Consider the following 15,050-nt stretch of genomic DNA (forward strand, 5'->3'; position numbering starts at 1 on the left):
ATCATAATATTTTTTTATAAAAATTCACTTGTAATTATTTTTATGTAAAATTAATAATAAAAAACATCATGAATTAAGTTTTACCATCATGAATCTATCTTTATTCCTCATCTTTATGAGACCTAGATAAAACATTAAACTTGTGCTTAGCTAAATCAGATCAAACATTGGTACTTTAGTTTACTCTATTGATTGAATGACGTCCATTAAAGAAAAAGTGATGTTTCACCTAAGAAGGATTAAGCTTTTGGTTGTCCATCATGTGATTTCCTTCAACTGCATTTGTCATATTTAATTGTGCTAGTTGTTTAGTGCTTTATGTAATTTATCTTGGGTTGGAGCCCTTAAACTATGGCGTTTTCTTAATGTGTTTCCTTTACATTTCTTGCCCCCTCATGCTGTACTTTTGCATTTTCAATTGGAGAAAATTGGAGAGAAAATAGAGGAAGAAAAGGTACAGCATATAAAAGATGAAGAATTGGGGTTGGGGTGGTAGAAAGAGAGAGAGAATGGTAACAATTTTTGTTGCAAAATGCGAAGTTTTTTAATCATAATTTTAGAGTCATTTACATCAGTCTCCTAAATTTTTAATATTAAATATTTTAAGTTTTTAAATATAATTTTTTTAATTTAATTTGTTTAATTAAAATAATTATTTTAAAATTTTATACATTTTTTATATTTTATTTTTAATCAAATTAAAAAAATATATAATATTATCTAATAAAAATAACTGTTAAAAATTATTTTATATATTTTGATATTTAAAAAATAAATTTAATTTTAATATATTGATAATATAAAATATTTTATATAATATACAATTATAATTATTTTTTAATAATAAATTATATAATTAAATATATATGTAAAACAATTTTTACATTAAAAATACATTAAATTTAAATTTTTAAAAAATTACTATCCAATTTTAAAAATTTTAGTAATTAATCAAGATAATTATTCATAATTTTATGAAAATAAATTTTTTATTTTTAATTTGAAGAAAATACCGCATGGTAACTGTTGAACTAGAATTTTCGCTAATTCACACTTTTGGGTTTGGTAGGTCGGCCACGAGCTTTGTGTGTGCGTGGAGTTCACGCTTCATAAAACTCATTCTAACATATTTTTCACACAATTTCATGAAAAAAGTATATGAGTACTGCAAGGAATTTAAGTAATTATATTTGTATACTAAATATATAAAAATATTATTATTATAATTAATTACATATTTAGAATATTTTTAATTAAAAAATACATATTAATTATTAAAAAATACTAATATTAAAATAGTGTCTAAAAAATAATAATGTGACTGCTATTTTAATAATGTTATTTTTTTCTATAAATTCATAAAAATATACAAAGCAAAGAAATTATATTTGGAGTTACTTTATAAAAAATTAGAGTCAACATATTTTTTTTTAGCGTCTATTATAAAAAATGTATCAATAACGAAATTACAATGAGCCAATGACTAATAGCATATAAAATGAATTAATTACTCATAACATATATGGTTTTGTTACTTAGTTTAACATGAAATTTTTTGGGTTACGTTACATATATACCAAAATCAGCCACTAAAGTCAGTTATCAGTATAAAATACATGTTAGAATATAAATATACATTAAAAATAAATTAAATCACAAATATATTTATACACAAATATATTGATGACTAATTTTAATAACTGATTTTAGTGTACAAATCATAGTTGTAAGAACCGGACCGAACCAGCCAGTTCGACCGAAAAACTGGTGAACCAATTATCTGGTCGGTCCAGTTAGTCATTCTGACCGGATAAGGAATAGAACCGGATAAAACCGGTTTGAACCGTCCGATTTTGATAAAAACCAAAAAACCAGCGGTTTTTGTATAACCGGCCGGTTTAGAAAACCTTTTTTTTTTTTTTTTCGTTTTCAAAACGAATGTCTCTCACTCTCTCGTATACCCCCTCTCTTATTTATTTTTGGTTCCACTATTAAAATCAAAGATGAAAAATTACACTATATTTTATCAAATGTTGAAAAAACTGGAGAGGATCCATTTCCCTTGCCCCCTTCCCCCTAACCCTAAATCCCCAAAAGCCAAAACAGCAGTCCTTCAAGTCTTCCTCAGCTTCTCATCACACCATACATAGTTGATCACCACACCTCACCTCACCTCACCGTCGGCCTGTCGTCTTCTTTCTCCCCTCGTCACACCAACACTCTTCCTCGCAGTCTCTCTCAGTCTCGAAGACTCTCTTCCTCTGCTTCATCTCGCTGGCTTCACAGTGTGTCCGAGTACGTCGAGTTCGTGGCTCCGCGTCTCTCGTCGTCGTCGTCGCGTCTCCTGCGTCACTGCTGCGGTGCCACCTCTCCGTCGCTGCTGCGGTGCTGCCTCTCCGTCGCTAGAATCTGCCTCATCCAGGTTGGTCTCCAAACTATGAAATCTGTTCTCTGTTTTTTTTAGTTATTTAGTTGGATTTTAATTTGATTAAGGGAGTGAATAACTGATAGGTTAATGGCAGATTGTTGATTATGTATATATTGTTGAGTTATAACTTGTTATATTGTTGAACTAGTTGATGGCAGATTGTTAGATTTTTTTTTTTTTTCAGATTCGTAGTGGTTATGTTTGTTTTTATTGATGTAACATTGCTGTGAATTTATATTGCTGGATATGAAAATATGGAAATATGGAAATATGGATTATGTAACATTGTTTTTGTAATACCTGTTTTATACCATTGCTCTCCTATATTGTTTTAGAATGTCTTCAGCCAATACACCATCAGAAACACCATCCTCCACGGCTCCTTGCTCCGTCGGCGCATCCTCTCCGTCCACTGCCTCCTCTCTCGAATTGCTGGATTTTTTATTAATTTTTGATTATGCCATTATGCTTGTTTGCTTTAGAAGAAGGATTGCTGGATTTTCTAGCAATTTTTGTCGGAGTTATTTGTTGTTGAACTATTATGCCATTGTGCATCTGTTTAGTGTAGTGACTCTGAGTCTTTTTGTCGAATTATTTGCTGTTGAACTACTATGGTGTTGCTTTTAAATGTGTGTTGAATTAAATGGTTGTTTTCAAGTTGAATGCAACCAATTTACTTGTGAGTAAAGTGCTTGTTATCCATTCATCAATTTCTCATGGTTGTTTGTCTTTGTTAGGTACCAATCTTGCTCATAATTTAAATCATTCGGCAGATTTAGGCTTGAAAACATGTTGACAAAACTGGTTTTATGTCCAAAACAGATTTTAGTGAATGCATATATGGTTGCTTTTGTCTTGTCTAACAGGAACCCTTTGAATTGAACTGTTGGAAATAGGTTATGCTCCCAACATTGAACAATTGATGTAAATTTGTATTTTGTAATAGCTGTTGTTTTATACCTTTGCTATTATATTTTCTAGTTACGTGAAACCGGTTTTACCGGTTCAACCAGTGATTTATCGGTTGAACCAGTAAACCAGTGAACCAGTAACCTGACCAGTTTGATCACCGATTCGGTTCTTACAACTATGGTAGAGGGGCTCACGGTTGAGGGTATATTGGAAAATTGGTCCAAGTTGAAGCCTGTTATCATGGAAGAGTGGAGTGAGAATAGAGAAACTTTGGTAGATCTTTTTGGAAAGTAGAGATGAATGGTTAGAGCAGGATTTTGCTACTTGGATCGGTGCAAATAGGTAACCAAATTAAACCTTCTGAGCTGTGATTAGTTTAGCATATTTATATCACATGAAGGAGATCTACTACTACTAATTCGTGATGTTTGCCTATAGATTCTATCCTGGTGTTTCTGATGCATTAAAATTTGCAAGCTCGAGAGTGTATATTGTCACCACGAAACAGGTCAGCGTCCAACCTTTTTTTTTTTACCCTAGCTAGGGGATGATAATCCTGTCAACAGAAACTTTTGTCTAAGTATTAATGAAAAATACTCCATTCCATAATATTTTTACTTTCGAAAGTCAATGTATCTTGATAAAAATTGCAAGTAAATATAAAATTTTTAATGCACCGAATTTTCAAGGTGACAATTATTTTGGAATGAAAGAGTAAGAGAGAAAGGAAGATAATGTTGTCCTAATACGACTTATGCACCTTTTGCAATTTTACATCATGTCCCCTGTTCATTTTGTATCTTTATCATTTCTTTTGTAATTTTAGAGCCGTTTTGCCGATGCTTTACTTTACTCCGAGAGCTTGCTGGGGTGACAATTCCACCTGAAAGAATATATGGTCTAGGAACTGGGTCAGTGTAGTATATATTCGTCTAAAATAATGTCCAGTGATGCTTTAACATTTTTTTTCTTTTCTTTTCTCTTGCTTTATTTTTTGAAAGGAAATTCACTTTCCTTGCACCATCTTTGGTTTTACCGGTAGGCCTAAGGTGGAAGTGCTGAAGCAGCTTCAAAAGAGACCAGAGCACCAAGGACTCACACTTCAGTAAGATATTGTGCTACTAGAACTAATTATACATCATTCTGGTTATTGTAATTTCTACTGGAACTCTATTATTGCTTACCTGAAATTAACTCTTTTAACCAGCTTTGTTGAGGATCGGATTGCTACCTTAAAAAATGTCATCAAAGAACCTGAGTTAGATCAATGGAATCTGTATTTAGGTAGCTTCCTTTTGTATTTCTTAACCAGTTTATAATTGGAATGGATTCTCTCATGGGAAAATATTACATGACATCGTGATACGTATGGTCGAGTGTGCCTGATAAGTGTAATTGTTTTTGGGATCAGGGAACTGGGGTTACAACACTCAGAAAGAGAGAGAGAAGAAGCTGCGGCTATCCCCAGAATTCAAGTTCTCAAGCTGTCGGACTTCAGTAAGAAGTTGAAATGATTGTTTGTTGCCTTCATTGAATTTTCACTTTTTCAGGCGTCAGCATTGAACTGATCATTTTGTTACCATCTCATTTATAAAGAAAGTCAGTTTGTTGTGACCACAATCTTTCTATTTAAAATGGCTGCTGTAACTGTATCCTCTAATGTATATAGAGAAATGTTTTTTCAGTACATAGTAATATAGTATATATACACACACAATAAATTGACAGTTGATTATTGAAACTCAAAACTGGTTTTCATTATGTAAGTGTTATGTTCAATAAGAAAAGATAGATAATAGATAGATCTACACTCTTGGATGAAGGCAATGTGTTGAATTTACACATATATAACTGAGTTTGTTTTTATTTGGGTGGCTAAATATATTAAGTTATCACTAGGGGTGCACAGGCCCGGCCCGGCTCGAAGGCTCGGCCCGGTCCCGAACACTTTTGGGGCTAATTTGGTGTGATTTCATCGGGTTTAGGGCCGGGTAAGGATCTCAAAAATAGACCCGGTCATTATTTTGGGTCGGATCCGGGCCATAGCTCGGGTCACCCGAAGTCGGCCCGGTGACCCGGTCATCATACACAATTAATATTTTGTGTTATTAGTGATGGATCATGACTATTCTTATGTGGAATTTAAGTATTGTAAATCTTAATATTTTGTGTTATTAGTCATTATAAAACTATAAGTTAATGTTTTATGTTTAGAATGCATAAGACTTTAGACTAATGCATAATATTGTGTTATTTGTATTGATTTAAATATTTGGTATTATTAGACAATATTAGTATTGATTGTGGTTATACTTTAGTATTAATTGTGGTTATGCTTTAATTTTGAAGAATGGTTGGTTCTTGTTATATTTTTCTAAGTGAATTTTACCATGTTAAATAATGGTTGGAGTCTTGAAAAATTTGGATATTTTTACATTATAACTTACAAGAAGGTATCAACGTAATGTAATGTTAACGGCCCGGTTTTCACTCGGTTTTCACCCGGTTTTTACCCGGTATAATTGTGGCCCGAAAGTGTATTGGTTTCATCGGGTCTAGGGCTGGGTTCGGGTCTAATAAAAAGACCCGGTGTATATTTCGGGTCGGGTCTGGGTCACATCAAACCCGGCTTCACCCGGCCCATGTACACCCCTAGTTATCACAATGTGGAAATAAATAGAGGAAATATGTGCCTCAAATGAAGCTGCAAGATCAATGTGGAAGATTCCAAAAAATACGACGCCACTCATAGTCATATGTGAATGTCTATTTCGAAAGCAAATATTATTTGTGGTAATGCTACGCTGAAAAAAGGTACTGAAATATTTCGAGGATTTACTACACATCTTCCATCTTAGAAGGCAGTTTTGGTCTCCATCAAAGTTATGCAAAATGGTAAAAATATTAATGCATAGATAAAATTATATTGTAATGCACGAAAACTTAAACAACAAATTCCATCAAGATAAAGTCGCCTATATTGATCAAACAGTATTATTATATTCAGTTATATATCATGTCTATAATAAATTCATTTATGCTGTAGATGAGCTTAATTAATAAGGTAACGGTAGCTCTTTTTACTCAAACTTAGATATTACCATAGGTCTTTCCTTTAAAGATCTAACATGCAAACCAAAAAATGTAATCTTACACTGTTAGGCTGTGTTTGTTTACAGAGATAGGACATTGAGATACAAAATCGTGTTTGGCAGAGGAGATATGGACAGAGACAATGTGTCCAGAGACACTGAATTAGTGTATTTTGTGTCTATCCTGACAGGAAGGAAACGGAAATACTAACAAGGGACACAACTTATTTTTTATTTTTTCTTTCATTATTTTTGTTACTTTTTCATAATTATATTTTTTATTGTTATATTTTTCATCTCAAATTTTTTGAATGAAAAAAAAAAGAATAAATTGAATTTTCATAATTTGTTCTAGTTTATCACCAAATAGAATATAAGAACACAAAATTTTATGTCTTTGTCCATCAGTGTCTTGTCCTATCTTATTTTCAGTGTCTTATCCTGTCCTATTCTTAGAAACAAACGCAGCCTTAAAATGTGTTTAGTTTGGGATTTGTTAAGCCACCTAAGCATAGCACCTTTTCAAGGGCATCAAGGCGAATTTTTTTACTTAGATAAGTTTTTAAAGAATAGACATAATTCATAAAAATTACAATCATGTTAAATGTATTAAAAATGTCATTTACAAAAACTTAGATTAAATGAGAAAAGAAAGAAACTATTGGCATTATTAAAATATTTTTACTTAAAACTAAAGTTTCAAAAATTAAATCAGTGATCAAACTAGTAGAATTAAAAATTTAAAAGTTTAAAGATTTAATCGAAGCTGAACCGGATATAATAATATAATATATTTATATATATGAAATATATAATTTTTTTAAAAAAAATATTTTATTTCAAATCAGTTAACCGCTATAAAATGAGATCAATTTGATCAGTTAATCAATTATTTATAATCAAATTTTATCTTAATAAATAGTACTGATTTAATAATTTGTTTTTGGTTAATCAAACAATTTTTTTTTATTTTCGATCCAATTCTCACGACAATACTTAAAACTATAACCTATATAACCAACTTGGGTTGGTTGAATGGTCAGCTCACTCATCCGCTTAAGCAAGTGTCGGGGGTTCGAATTCCGCTTTGTGCATGCAACAACCCATTGGTCCCTTAAATGGAGCTCAGATCCACGACGGATTAGTCCTTGACTTATCGGGTTGGGGATACCGTGGGCAACCAAAAAAAAACTATATCCTATATAAAACAATTTATAGTAATAATAAGTTAGTTAGAAGGTGGAAACTCAGGTGTAGTAGTCAACTTCACGTGAAGTTAATAACTAAGAACTGTTCCATAAATTGCGAGATAGATTCCCTATCTCTGGACCTGAATATTTTGATACGATGCTAAATTCATACATACCGATACAATAAAAATATCGACAACTTAAAATATGACATGGGAATTATATTTTTTGCGTCACTAATTAATTTTTAAGGTGTTTGCTACGGTATGATGATAAATTCATACGTACCGATATGTTTAAAATACGGATAAGTAATAATAAATCATGTGGAATTTATTTTCCACGTCAGCATTTAATTTTTTTTAAATATATATTATATCACCACTTTTACTAAAATATCCCTTTAATTAAATAAAAATAAAAATATATTTTTTATTTAATTTTACAAAAAGACTTAAACATCCTTTTTTTATTTAATTAAACAAAAATATCCTTTTAAATTAATCAAATTTTAGAATTCAATTAATCCTAATTTTATAATTTCAAATAATTTAAACAACAAAACAAAAACATATTAAAAAATAAAAAATTAAAATTATTCTTCATGTGGATTAAACATATTATAAAAACAAAAAGGAAAAACTACCATTTGTACCTATGAATTTTGCGAACGCTGACAAAAGTACCCATCAAACAAGAAAACTAACGTTGTACCCATGAAATATAGGTTCCGTGTGACAATAGTATCCAAACCGCAATTTTTTGTTAACTTTTTAATAAAATTCCCAAATTATCCCTTCTATCTTCTTCCCCAAATTCCAAATTTCACAACTCTCACCACTCATCTTCTTCCTCTGATGCTGCCCGCCACCAGACATGAAGAATATAAAATTAATTTCCTTTCATTTAATTCTTCAGCTATCACACAATTCTCAGTCATCCTCCTTTCAAAGATCCCATTTTCTGAAGCATTAAAATTCATGAGATTTCAAAGACAACACAAACTCTGAAACCCGGAGGACAGAACACAAAACAGATTGAACTTCATCAAAACTTGAATAAACAAGAATAGATATTAAAGCTGTCAAACACACCAGAAGATAAGAGAACAACACAATAAAGAACCACCTTTAACAAACCACCACCCCCAGAAAATCTTCTCAATCCAAAGCAACAACATCACCTTTCCGCTGACTCCAAATCTAAAAAGATAAAATTGATAGCTAAGACACAAAGAGAAAAAGGGAGAAATAACACATACGATCGGCCCTGGACAAGGCTGCATGTGTACTGATTGAGAACGATGATAGAACCTCTCTGCAACTTGCCAGAATGAATCAAATCGTTCTTCTGCGTAGCGAGCATGCTTTGCTGGTAATGGGAGCCATCAGAGAGAACCAAACGGAATCTCTCGGTATTGTTTTGTTGCGACTGCACAAGTTTAAAGTCCATTACTTGCAAAATCGGCTTCAGATCCTCAGCCGAACTGGAATTCTCGCACATCTTCGTAATCGCCGATTCGGTGAGTTTCACCTCCATTTTTGGGAACCCTAGCAAGAAATTGAAACCGCGTTTAGTGATGTAAAACAAAACGCCGAAGTTTGGTTAGAGTGCGTTGAAGCATTTTGGAGAGAGAGAGAGAGAGAGAGAGAGAGAGAGAGAGAGAGAGAGAGAGAGAGAGAGAGAGAGAGAGAGAGAGAGAGAGAGAGGTGGTGAGTTGAGAAAAGAAGAGTGAGAAATTTGGAATTTGGGGAAGAAGATAGAAGGGTAATTTGGGAATTTTATTAAAAAGTCAACAAAAAATCACGGTTTGGGTATTATTGTCACACGAAACACATCTTTCATGAGTATAACGTTAGTTTTCTTGTTTGATGGGTACTTTTGTCAGTTTGCAAAATTCATGGGTACAAATGGTAGTTTTTCCAAACAAACAACTAAAATCGTTCACGCCTCTGAAGATTTCTGAAATCTTCTTCTCTGCTCTTGCTATCCTCTCTCTCTCTCTCTGTCTCTCTCTGCTTGATCTCTATCAATCTTTCTCACTGTGCGTCGGACGCAAGATCTCTCCCTCTCTCCTCTCTTGTCTCGCAATCGAGCTCATCGCCGGTGTTTCAACGTCTCGCGGCCTTCCCTGGGCTCCTCCTCTCCGGCGACAGAAGCACTCGTCGGATCGCCGTCGCCCGTCGTCTTCTGGTTTCAAGTATTTGCCGTCGCGAGTCGCCGTGGATCGTGGACCGTCGTAGGGTCGTCACTTGCTTCGTCGCTCGTCCTCTTCTGGGCTGGGGTCCTCTTCGTCACCCAGTCGCCCTTGGTAAGTCCATGCATCATCACTTCCCCTGTTCTCCCTTTCCCAGATTGCCTTGAGATGATGTTGAATTGGTAATCAATTAATTTGTTAGTGATTGAATCTTGAATTTGTTGCTGTCTTGCTGAATAATCACCGAGTTTAATTTTTTTTTTCTTTGCTAAAAATCATCAGAGTTGAATTTGTTACTGATTATCATCGAACCTTGAATTTGTTGCTAGCTTGCTCAAACACCCCCTATTATCTTTTCTATGCACTACTTGGGTATGTTACAGTTTTCATATGACCGGGCTTACAATTTGTTGCTGTCTTGCTCAAACACCCCCTATTATATTTATCTCTACAGTCTTCATATTGTACATTGCTTCATGATTTCAGTTTGTTTTTGCATGATATACTTCAACTGATAGCTTGTTTCCCCTGAATGAATTAAAATAAAGGTGAATCACTAGTTCCCTTAATCACTTAGGTGACACCTTTGAGAAGGCTTTTGAGGTAACTTCTCTGTCTTATATGTTTCCACCTTGGAATTGGTTTATGTCCACAGTTCATAACAAGTTACATGGCTTTGTTTGAATTAGTTGGGAAATGTTTCTTCCACGCTTGAAACATCAAACCTGGTCTATGTCTATTAATGATGTTTTATTATAGGGTAACAATGTAGTAACATCTTGCTTTCAGCAAAAAACAGAATTGTTAACTAGCTGAGACACATAGTTAACTACTAATTTGATTCTTCATTATCTGGTGTATGGGAATTGTATCATTTCAAGTATTGAAACAACATAACATTGTTCATCTCATTGCTGCTTCTCAAATTTCTTCAGGAAGGTCGAATGATCGTGGAGAGCAAGACAGCAGAACTGAAGACTCAAATCCGGCTTAAAGGAAGTCACGAGGACAATGAATCACAACTCAAGGCATCTCGAGAAGTATTGCCAACTATGTAATCGTGTGTTCTTGCCTCACTAAGTGAAGGCACAGACTGTATAAGCTATATCAGAGATGTTAATAGATTTTTTAGTTTGAATAAGATGGTTCTATGCAGATCAGTAATGACACATTCAACCATTATAAAATCATAAGAAAAATACTAAACCAGAATTTCATTGTCAGAAGTTTATGGCGGAACATCATAATATTTTTTAACCATTGGATTGATGAGTAGTTTTCAACCTTTTACACCTTTGAATTATCAACCGCTTCTGATAGCATTTCTGAATAGAAAATTGAGTTTGTAATGACAATTTAGTTGAATAAAATGTTTATGTTCTTAAGTAACTGAACAAGCATAATTTCACTTTGCTTTGGTTGCAACTTGCAGGTGGCAATGGCAACGGCTGCCAAAGCAAAACTACTTCTTCGCGAGCTAAAAACTGTTAAAGCAGATTTGGCTTTTGCAAAAGCCAGGTGTTCTCAACTAGAAGAAGAAAATAAAATGCTCCGCGACCGCGGTACCACTACCACTAAGGGACAGAACCGTGAAGATGATGATATGGTATTGGTTATTTGTTGTTCCCTATTTCAAATTTGATATGACAACACCTATGAAGCACTCATACAGGCATAACAAAATTTGAAAGCATCTTCCAATTTCATGTGTTGTTTTATCTAAACATGAGTTATATGTATGAATCTCATAAGTTTATAACCTCATTTTTGCTGGAGATTATTTTTTTCATCCCTTCTAGCTTTTACACCATTGCATGTTTGCCTATCATATACAGCATTGAAAGATAGTTGAAGTGGTACACATTTAGTGGTTGAAGGCAAGAGCTTTCTTTTGCTTCAAGCATACTATGGAATTGTTTATTATATGCATATATACTAACTACCCTGTGTTATGCATATATCCCAAGAACTCATTGTGTTTTTAACAACAATATGATCATTTAAATATGAAACTTTAGGTCCTATATGGCTATGTTTTTGTAACTTGTACAGATTTGGTTTCAACTGGAGACGCTTCTTGCCGAGAAGGCTCGCTTGGCAGGCGAGAATGAGGTATATGCTAGGGAAACCGTTTCCTAAGGGAGATTGTGGAGTACCATCAGCTGACAATGCAGGATGTAGTGTACCTGGATGATGGCATTGCCGAAGTCCCAGAGGTTTATGACAGCTCGAGTGGGGTGTCCCGGATAACGTCTTTCAACCCATCACCATCAGAATCACCTCTTCGAGTGGTTATTCGGAACTCAGAAAGTTCACCTATTCTCCCAAACGAGATGTTAACTGTGATATTGATCTATACAAAGTTATTCTTTTTCTTTCTTTTTGTAACTTCTTGTAATTGAAATTGCACTTTTTTCTGATCTTTATATTAGGAAAGTATTGGTATTCTGATTCAATGCATTAATAGAAGTCAAATTATCATAAGAAGATTAATAAGTTAAATAACAACAAAACCAGCCAGAGATTTTGGATGGTGAATTTTCTGAACAAAAATCCTATATTATATGGTACAGTACTACAGTGGCCTCAGAATCAGAATGTTACAAAGTATCAGTAGCAAGTCCAAATCAATTCATTCCTTTCTTTTGCATCAGAAGATGCACAATCAAGCTTTGAAATGACTTCATCTTACTGCCTCATCTTAGAAGTAATTAAAATTCTCTACTAGTAAAATAATATTAACCAGTACAAGTAGCTAACACAAGTTTATATATACTTGTAATTGTTTCATATAACGATACCATATAGGCATTTACGCAAATGATCTCATTTCATGTCCTTTAGGTAGCGTTTGTTTTGAGGTACTGAGACTCAGTATCGTGTTTGTTAGTTCAGAGACTGGTACTAAAATTTCTGTCTCTGTCTCTAAAATTTCAGTATTTCAGTACCTCCAAAAAGTATGGACACAGGGGACTGAAATATTTAGAGATGGAGACTGAAACTTTAATAACATTTTATACCTAAAATACTTTTATTTCAATTAATTAATTCCAATTTTACTCTTTGTGCAAATTAAATTAGAGTTTTATTCTTGTTTCAATTCCTGTCTCTCATTTTGCACCAAACAGAATACTGAAATTTATTTTAATCCCTGTCTCTTAGTATCTGTCTTTCAGTCTCAGTCTTTCTGTCTCTGTCTCTCCACCAAACGCTACCTTATATACTTTTCAACAATCATTACTGTACTTTAGAAAGACACCTGGAACTAACTCAGCTCATGCCTCGTATGAAGTATTTAAGTAATAGTGACTGAATTTTCCTTTTTGACCATTCTCTGAAAATTAATCTTTACTGTCATTAGTATTTATTTTGGTCTAGTGAGATGGAGAACCTATTTCATAGTTAGACCATTTTTTGAGCTACATACCTATTTCAAGTGACAACCAGGATTATGAAACCATTGTATATTGTTTGATCATAACTTTAGTTATTTATAACTAATCTATAACAAATTAAAGAAGCAATATCACAAGTGAAATGATGTTGATTATCCTTAGTCTCCCTTCTTACAAATAAAGAGAAACAAACTGTTCATCTAATAAATTCAGAATAACCTATAATTAAAAGCATCTTCACATAGTTCTTAATTAAAACTACCGCCTACTAAGTTATCATAATATATAGAAAAGGAAAATATCAGATCAAATGCAATAAAACAAAAACATAAAACTACACAAAGATTTTGTGAAGTGAAGCAACACTCCTTGCGGGTGTGTTTCATAAACCACATTCGGAAATATTTGTCACTTTTACACTATATATGGCAGAAACTGCAGAAATAGACCTTCATTTCTTAATTAAGAGTCATAGACTTACAATGAACTTCCTCTAGCTTATAGGGTCATTAGAAGATACACTTAACCTCTTACTAGTATATTATATGAACATGATGTGACCAGTTCAATGTGACTCCTCCGCATTCGACGTTCTCAAAGTGTAACCACGAATGCCTCCGGCGAAATTTTACATGTGTTGTTGGTGTATATATATCAAGGTTGCTTCTTTCAAAAATGTAAAAAGCTTCATAGCAGAAAAACATCCTGGCTTGTATTTATAATATCTTAGAATAACTGGAAGAATAAACTAGTAGAACCATCACCAAATGACCTCAAGTCTGCTGGTTTTACCAAAGCCCTGCACAATGGGCAGGTCCTTTCCCTCTCAAACTTGGTAAAATAAGAGAGCAAGAAAATAGAAAGGAATAAAAATGAAAGTAGCAAGAGAGATTGAAGCACTGTAAGATCAGTGAATTTGGAAAATAAAATAAAATAAAATAATTTAAAAATTTGAAACATACAGAATCCTATATGATAGATAAATATATCTGCAATTTTCTCATCAACGGCTATTATTGCGCATTCTACTACCTAAAGAGCCGGGTATACTCTAGAAAAGCAAAATCTAGGACCAGATAACTCTATGCTAAAAATTAAAAAGGATAACATGAAACTTCTAAGTTAAAATCGATAAAGATGAAGCAAACTACTGCTACATTTGAAAATAAAAAAAACTCATACATACAGGTAACCAAGTGCAATTCAAAATAAATAACAAAATAATTTCAGATTACTATGCAGGCCAGTATATATAACAACAAAGCAAGTCTCACCACTCTGATACACAATCTTCACAGAAGATGTGTTTACAATGAAGTAATATTGGAGCATGCATCTTCTCTTGACAAATAGCACAAAGATCACCAGCCACAATCACCTGCCAGCAGATAAACCCCTTAACTTGCATGAAAAACTAGCATACAAGAAAGGAAGAGGATACAAAATAATTATTAACAGATAGTGAAGTATGGTAAGAACAACTTATAGGAGGCTATAAAGTTCTTAACAACAGACTTCGGTTATTCATTCAGCACCACCAAAATTAACGAGCCCACAGTACCTGCTCTGATGTTGCATAAGAACCATAATGCACTTCTTTCTGTGACAATGCCTTCACTGCAGCAAAGAAGGCTTGCACCTGACAACCAACAGACACAGGGTTTAAGAAAACCACCACCAGTGACGATGTAATCCACAAATAGTTTAAAACAATAAACAAACGAGTTCCTATACAATCCCAGCTAAATGACATACTTATCATGGAAGATGCTTCCAAGAATGATTTATACAACTGAAGTCTACATCAAAGAAATGAAGCACAAGGAAGATTGGATA

At 33.4% G+C, this 15,050-nt stretch overlaps 2 pseudogenes; both read left to right on the plus strand.

Annotated features, from left to right (window-relative positions):
• The first annotated feature begins 2,012 nt into the window (after positions 1 to 2,012).
• On the plus strand, positions 2,013 to 5,162 carry LOC112744132 (uncharacterized; annotated as a pseudogene).
• Positions 5,163 to 10,371: 5,209 nt separating this feature from the next.
• LOC112743187 (uncharacterized) lies at positions 10,372 to 12,221 on the plus strand (annotated as a pseudogene).
• The last annotated feature ends 2,829 nt before the right edge of the window (positions 12,222 to 15,050 follow it).

This window comes from Arachis hypogaea, chromosome 14 (assembly GCF_003086295.3).
Source record: "Arachis hypogaea cultivar Tifrunner chromosome 14, arahy.Tifrunner.gnm2.J5K5, whole genome shotgun sequence".
NCBI lineage: Eukaryota > Viridiplantae > Streptophyta > Magnoliopsida > Fabales > Fabaceae > Arachis > Arachis hypogaea.